At 33.6% G+C, this 7,986-nt stretch overlaps 1 long non-coding RNA gene across 1 annotated transcript in view; it reads right to left on the reverse strand.

Annotated features, from left to right (window-relative positions):
* Nucleotides 1-4,482: 4,482 nt before the first annotated feature.
* Nucleotides 4,483-7,986, reverse strand: part of LOC103667708 — a 4,233-nt gene continuing 729 nt past the window's right edge. Inside the window, exon 2 of the long non-coding RNA XR_569843.2 lies at nucleotides 4,483-4,820. This is a non-coding gene — a long non-coding RNA (uncharacterized LOC103667708). The remainder of the gene's footprint in view (nucleotides 4,821-7,986) is intronic.

Below are 7,986 nucleotides of genomic sequence, written 5' to 3' on the forward strand. Positions count from 1 at the left end.
TACTTAGAACACAGAAATCACAAACAGCAGGAGCAGCAGACCAGAAAAGCAACATAAAATTAAATTAAAATCTGTATTATGTAGGTCTAGTCTCCTCCCATACATATAACACTGGAGTAATGGGATTGTTACTTTTGTTTTCTAATAGGCAACATATTGCTATGCTCTTCAAACTGGAAACTGGAGTTGAATCAATTAGCAAACAAACACATCTACTATAGAATTTACTAATTTTAAAAAAAAACTAAACTGGGCCATTTAAATGAGATATGTAATAATATAAGCTGTTAGGTTTTATTATCAAAAGAAACTGCTGAAGGAAATGCTGTATTACTTCTGGTAGAAAATAAGCTTCATTTTTAGACTTCTTTGAAAGAATTAATGTTAATACCGCCCAAATGAAAAAAGTATTCAGAAGGAATGGCATGATTTAGGAAAGCCTATGGCTACACAAAATCATTGCCATCATTATTGGTGATATTTGTAGCTGGTATAAAGCTTTCTGATATATAGTGAACTGAACACTGCAGCTTTAATTGAAGTTTGAATGTTATAAACAGTTAGATGTCTGGCTCTGGCCTGCATTCTAATACCATCAGCAGAACAGAGATGGGAAGTATAAACAAACCTTTTAACTAGATTACAGTCTCTAAAATGGCCAAGAAATCCTTCAGCACAAACTCCTGTGTGACAAATGTGGAAGAAGGAAAATGATTTTGGAACAATGCTAAAAAATAGTCTCTATATTTCTGTCATTACTGGAACATGTATTTGACTTTTCAAATATTGGCTTAATATTCGTTAATGATAAACTTTACATTTAACTTTCCAAATAAGTAAAAATCCTTTTTATCTTACATAGCAGCTGTTTTTTATATCAGTATATTCCAAGTAAAGAAGCTATTTAGAAATCAATACTTTTCTTTTGTTGAATGTGGAATACTTGCCTCCCCCAACATTAGTGACTGTATGTATACAGCCAAGATTATTATTTTTAGATAGTAATATTAAGAATGTATGGATTGAGTTAATTAATGTCCAACCAATCAGGAGACATTTCTGGACTCAAGGTATATAAAAAATAATAGCTTTGGATATAAGGATGGATCTTAATATAATTTAGCATTCAGTCAACCTTAAGAAACATTTTAGGTTTACTTCCAACTTTCAAGATACAGACTTTAAATTTTAAAAAAGGGAGCACAAGAATGTATATTTTAACACTAGCACCATACAGAAATCTTTCCTCTAATTGCTTAAACCTTGGTTGGTCGGCAAAGAACTCAGCGAAGCATGGATGTGCAAAAATTTTCACCATTACAAGGCAGGTGACTGATTTATATAACTCATTTTAGTCCTTTAAAACAATATGTTCTATTAATTACTCAATAACATAGAATTTAATTACAAGTTCTGAGAAAAGGTTATATAGGCCAACTGAAGTAGGACTCAATTTAGAATTAGTCACATACAACTTTGTATGAAATATATGCTTTTCACCAGGTATGATATCATTAGTGATTTTCTTTTCCATCATGTGCAGCTACATTAGAAGATATACCTTAATATATATATATGTCAAGCCTGGTTCTCACCCTGGCTCTCTGAAAAATTATATGAGTCATTCCAACTTCTGAAATCTTACATGATATTATAGAAATACCTCAAACAGAAACAATGATGAGTTAGAATCTTTACTTCCAACCTTTACCTTTAGGTATTGCCTTTGCCTGTTAGGAATCACCTTTAGGTTATCTAAGGATATGGTCTATTTGAGACCACAGACTTACTCTATCCCACCGATTACTGAGATTATTCGTTAAAGCAATAAAACCAATTTGTTATAAAGTTTCCTCTCTGAAATATAATAGATTACAGAGAATGGTTCTTTAGCATTTAAAAACATTCCCAAATTCTACAGGTCATAATGTATCGGCATATTATTTATAGAATAATGTAGTCAATTTATGCATATAGGATGAATGTGTATTTACTTAGGATGCATATGAAAATTACTTGATTAACAACATAGAATTTTTAGAAATTACTCTTTTCTCCCAGAAGCAAAGAATGTAAAAGCAAATCTGGTTAGCTGGGTCAAACATTTTTTAATTTAGTAGCTGCTTTAAAGAACAACTATATAATAATTTAGGCATCTAGAGAATCCAGCAAGTTGTCCATTCTCGTACCAAAAATATTTCTGACTTTACATAGTACTAAAAAGAGTACATTAGGGGCGCCTGGGAGGCTCAGTCGTTAAGCGTCTGCCTTCGGCTCAGGGCGTGATCCCAGAGTCCTGGGATCAAGCCCCACATCAGGCTCCTCTGCTGGGAGCCTGCTTCTTCCTCTCCCACTCCCCCTGCCTGTGTTCCCTCTCTCACTGGCTGTCTGTCAAATAAATAAATAAAATCTTAAAAAAAAAAAAAAGAGTACATTAAACTTAATTCTATATGTGTAATGTAGTAATTATGAAACTCTTACAAGGTACAGGGTCCAGAAGATATGTATCTATACACACCCAACCACTAGGCAATATATGTTCCCTCTTGTAGAGGTTTTCCATTAAAACATTTACATTAATATTTACAGTAAATATTCATTGGGTCACAAATTGTTAGAACCTTCAAGATTCACCTAACAAAATGCTAAATGTAACCCATGCAAGAGAAAGGAAGTTCAATATATGGAAAGCCTAAATGTAATTTTTGCCATACAGAGAGAAGACTGACTTTTTTTTTTTTTTTTAAGATTTTATTTATTTATTTGACAGAGATAGAGACAGCCAGCGAGAGAGGGAACACAAGCAGGGGGGGTGGGAAAGGAAGAAGCAGGCTCATAACAGAGGAGCCCGATGTGGGGCTCGATCCCATAACGCTGGGATCAGGCCCTGAGCCGAAGGCAGGCGCTCAACCACTGTGCCACCCAGGCGCCCCGAGAGAAGACTGACTTTATGTATACAGCCGACCCTTGAACAATGAGAGTGCTGACCTCTGTGCAGCTGAAAATCCCGTATAACTTCTGACTCCCCTAAAACTTTACTACTAAAAGCCTACTATTGACCAGAAGCCTTACCGATAACATAATCAATTAACACATATTTTGTATGTTACATGTGTTACATATTGTACTCTTACAATAAGGCTAGAGAAAAAAAGTGTTAAGAAAATCATAAGGTAGAAAAAGTATACTTAGAGTACTGTAAGAATTCTGCATACAAGTGGACCCATAGTTCAAACCTGTGTTGTTCAAGGGTCAAGTGTATTTTTATTTCAAGTTGCACACTGGTCTGCATCTATGTTCCTTATAAAGAACTGGGTTTGTTTATTGTTTTTCTGTCCTTGTAAACTTTTAGAAATTTTCCATCACTCTATCAATAAGCTGCTGGGGCCATGATTTTACTAATGTTTACCGGCGTACTTACTGACTGATAAAAGCTACTGTGACTGTGTTTTAAATTTAAAAAGTGTTATGAATTTACTGTGATTATTTTGCTCCTATCTGTAAAATGCTATTTTGTCAATAATAGGTTTCCCCATTTGTAATATGGGAACAATGTTCAAAGTTCACAGGACCAGTGTATTTATCACAGTGTTAGGCACTTAGAATAAATGGTAGCCATGATTATTACTAGAATAAAAAGTTATGAATGAATTTGAAAAAGATCCAAATTGACCTTCAGACGTCTATGTACCTTCACAAGATACTGTACCAGCAAGAGAGTCCCTCCTTTCAAACTGTGAATCAATATTATTCTAAAAAGTACAGTTTAAGGGGGACAAAGAAAATCCAGGAAATTTCTCTCTAATATATTTTTAAATTACATATGAAAGCCATGATAGGAACCAAGATAGTATCCTTTGGTTTTGAAACATCCATAACTAAGAAACTTCCAAATCATTTTACTGAAGTTGTATCACATAATCAAGATTAAAAATTGCAACTAATCAATTTAGAGCTAGAACTGGAAGCTTCTAATAAGGTTATTGGAGGAATTTATCTAGTACACACTGAAAATTCCAAAACTCCTAAATAGTATATACTGTAATTATTCCATTATAATTAAATTATACTGTTAGCTTAAACTATAGAAATTAACTAAATGATCAAAATGATAATGTACCATGTCTTCCAATGAGCCATGAAAGATAACCTGTTATATGAAATGTAAATGAAAAAAAGTTACTTTTGCGAAAAAAAAAAAAGTTTAAGTTTGGAGAGTTTGCATTTGGTTTTTTTGGGGGAATAATTTAATGAGATATTTCAATGAACAATGTTGATAATATTCAAATAAAAGTATATATCAATAAAATACTAGCAATGATAGCCACATAAACTAATTTTATGGTCTAAAATTAATGAATTATATACAGAATAGAAATCCCCAGAATACGGTATTAAGTGGAAAATTTTTCTTTATATTTTTCTATTTTAATAAAATACAGCAAAATCCTTCTTAAATATGCATTTTTCCACCTAACAGTATCCATTTAGTTAATATAAAATTTATTTAGGAAAAAACATCAAACTAAAGTTATGACCAATGTACGTGTGGAATACAATTAAAATATCTCTTTACATTAAACTGTAGGGACCATCCTTGATTCTCAGATGCCTAGCACAGTGCCTGACAGACAGTAGATGTTCAGTAGATGTTTAACGAATACCTAAATACAATCTGTTTTGCACATACATTCAAAATCCAGACAAGTTTGCAAAGGTACATAAGTTGGACATAGGCTTTCTGGCTGACTTCATGGGGTCCCAGTGATGACTAGGAGTAAATCTTCATATCCATAGAAAACTGGAAAGTTGATAATTGTCTGGGTAAGGACCAAAAAAACAAAGTCAGGGAAACATGTCACCTAAGTAACAGTTGCTTTATAGAGCTGGTAAAAGTGGCCTAATCATTCCAATAACCTATTGCATTAGTCACTCAATGAAATGAAATTTAAGTGTATCTTGAACATTTGCTAGTATATTTTTAATTGGAATTTTTTGAAATCTCTTATTAAAAATAAATTACTTTTGTTAAATTGCATCCTGTACAAGGATTAAAGGGAATATGTTTTTCTTTCTATAAGTACTATATTGTTAATGGGATTTAATTTGGCTAACAGAAAAAGTGAGAGCTACAGTAAAAATAAATTTAAAAATTCACGGTAGTGGAGAAATTGTAGCAGGGAGGAGAAGAAAGGAAAAAGGAAGAAAGGAAAGGAATCCCACATATGGGAGTAAAGAAATTCAAACATGCCTAACTCTACTATTAATTATGACAAACAACCAGTAGGGCCTACTATGCATCAGACCCTGCTGTGAGGGATATAAAATGTTAACATGACAAAAATCCTTGGTCTTAAGTGGTTCACAGAGCAAGACTAACAGGTAAACGTTTATAATACAATATTCATCATTCTTATATATATGTCTTTAATCCAAGAATAAGAAGTATATTTACTGATTAATTAGAAGTGCAGAGAAAAAATAAGCATCAGGGAAAGCTGAAATAATTCTCAAAATAGTAACTATCCAGAACGAGAGAAATCAGTACTTCTTAAATCAACAACAAATAATTGAATTATAAATAGACAAAATTTTGGCTTAAAGCTATTTACCTAAATATTCTTAGAATAATATGCCTCCATATAAAATCCCTAAGTGGTATACACAAAATTGTGAATGACAGTTTCATTTCTGACAAAAGAAAATGAGGTAGTATAGCACAGTGAATGTTAAGAGACCTAAGTGCTCGGGTCCATGCTCTGTCCACTCAGAGGTCTTGGAACCTAGGCAAGTTCCTCAAGCTCTCTGAACTTCAGCAATATGGAAAATGAAGAGCTGGATACAGTGACCTCCAAGATATCACTTAGATGAAAATTACAATCCTAAAATGTCTTAATGTCTAAAAAATAAGTCATAATAAAAAAGGTTGTCTAAATATAAATCATTATCCCACTTAGAGGAAGTTCAGAATTCTCAAACCACGCAGAGCTACCCTAGGAGTGGTGGGATAAAGGAACAGTTTCAAAAGAAAAGCAGACATAAATTAAGCAAAGGTATTATACTTAAGACTGTAAATTTTCACTCAGCTGCCGACGGGGCAACTACCACCCAATTATATACACAATTTGCTTTACTTAAAATTGATTTCTTCACTAAGTTCTACTTTCTCCCTCTATGTTAAGGTTGCTGAGGAATTAGGGTGAGGACGAGAAATCCTAGGTGGACCTGAAATAGTTAGTATTGATGTTGGGAGAAAAACTTGAACCTGACACAGATTTCTGCTGAAGTGCACCAATTACACCTCAGAGAAAGGTAAGAAATTGTTCAAATCGATGTCAGAAAGGAGGGAAATAAGACCATATTGTTTACTGCTACACAGCTTTTTTCCGTGTCTAAATGTCTACTTTTGCACACATTAATGAAAATTTTACAGAACAAGTTTCTACATTTGCAGTGCGTTTCTGGCACTAAAATAGAAGCATATTATGTTTCGGCTTTACCATCAAGAAAATAAAAAATTAAAAGTATTACCATGTTTTAAGAATATATCCATCTAGATTTATTTTTCTTCAATCCTTTCTATTTGATCAAATTGCTGTTTTCATATTACCAGTCTGATCATAAAATAGCTGCTTTACAGAAGAATATTTTTTGCTGACATAAATTATGGGATCAGAGATACCAATGCAGTTACAAAAAAGGGTGTGTGTGTGTGTGAGAGAGACAGAGAGAGAGAGTGTGTGTGTGTGTGTGTGAGAGAGAGAGAGAGTGTATATATGAATGTGTGCATCCATCTTCAAGGAAAGAATAAAGAAATGTATGTATGAAACAAAATGCTACTTTCCAATGTAAGCCCTAGTAAAAGGCCTACATTGGAAATACACTTTCTAGCATTTGTAAAATAAAATACAGCACTGAATTTGAAAGCCATAGTGATTTTTATGAAAACTGTTATTCTATAAACCTAAACCTGGATTTATCTTTCAATTTATGTCTAACTACAATGAATATACTAACTACGACTTCATGATTTGACTCATGAAAATATATTTTAGAAATTTGTCTCCTTTCACGTACAGTGAGCAATTTGGTTCAGTACCTCAAGAGATGAAAAAACTCATCTCAATTTACAACACTAAATAAATAATTCAGTTAAAACTGAAAGTGGTACCAATCCAGCAAACTATTGATGGAGAGGTTTGGCCTTCCATGAAGCCAGAACAACATAAAGTTTTCAATGGGGATTACTTGTTCAGGCAAGTTACAAAGATTAGAAAAATACCCAGATTAATTAGGAAATAGCTTATATTCTCGTCTTATGGAAAACAAATATCAAGAACGTATGTAGGGAGAGATAATACCGGTGGTATTTAAACTTTGAGCATTTTAAGCTTTGAACTTTACATGCTGATATATGAAACAAACATTTAACAAAAAAAAGCAGTAATACAAGTCAAAACCTAACCAAAGGCCTCTATCAACTAAAAATTTGAGATCCTCCATGCAAGTCAGACACAACAACAACAAAAAAAAGGAAAATTAAACCCAGAAAGCAAAAACCAATCAAGTCTGTTCCAACACTGAAGTCAATTTCCAAATCACATAACCAAAAAGGGGAAAACACTCAGGTCTACAAATGGATAAGCAGTTCCAATACAATCTAGATCCCGACATTTTCCCACTCAGAAACAAATGCAGTGGAGCTTTTCCTGGGGAAAAAGGAAAAAAGCTCTCCAAATGAATTTTTTCAAGTGACATCTAGAAAGTGTGCCTCTTTCTGTCTCTTTCCCTGGCGCCTCATTGGAGGAAGGAGGGGGTTGTTTTTGTATTCTCCCCCACTGGAGCAAGACACAATCAGATGTTAGCTGGAGAAGAGAAACCACTTTTGACAACAGCAAATAAAAATAAAAGTGCCCTTCCTCCTCTGACAGGATGGGCACCCACCTCACACACCCCTCCCCACTCCAACCCCTCCTTCACTCCCCC

This window comes from Ursus maritimus, unplaced genomic scaffold (genome assembly GCF_017311325.1).
Source record: "Ursus maritimus isolate PB19 unplaced genomic scaffold, ASM1731132v1 scaffold_1, whole genome shotgun sequence".
NCBI classification, from domain to species: Eukaryota; Metazoa; Chordata; class Mammalia; order Carnivora; family Ursidae; genus Ursus; species Ursus maritimus.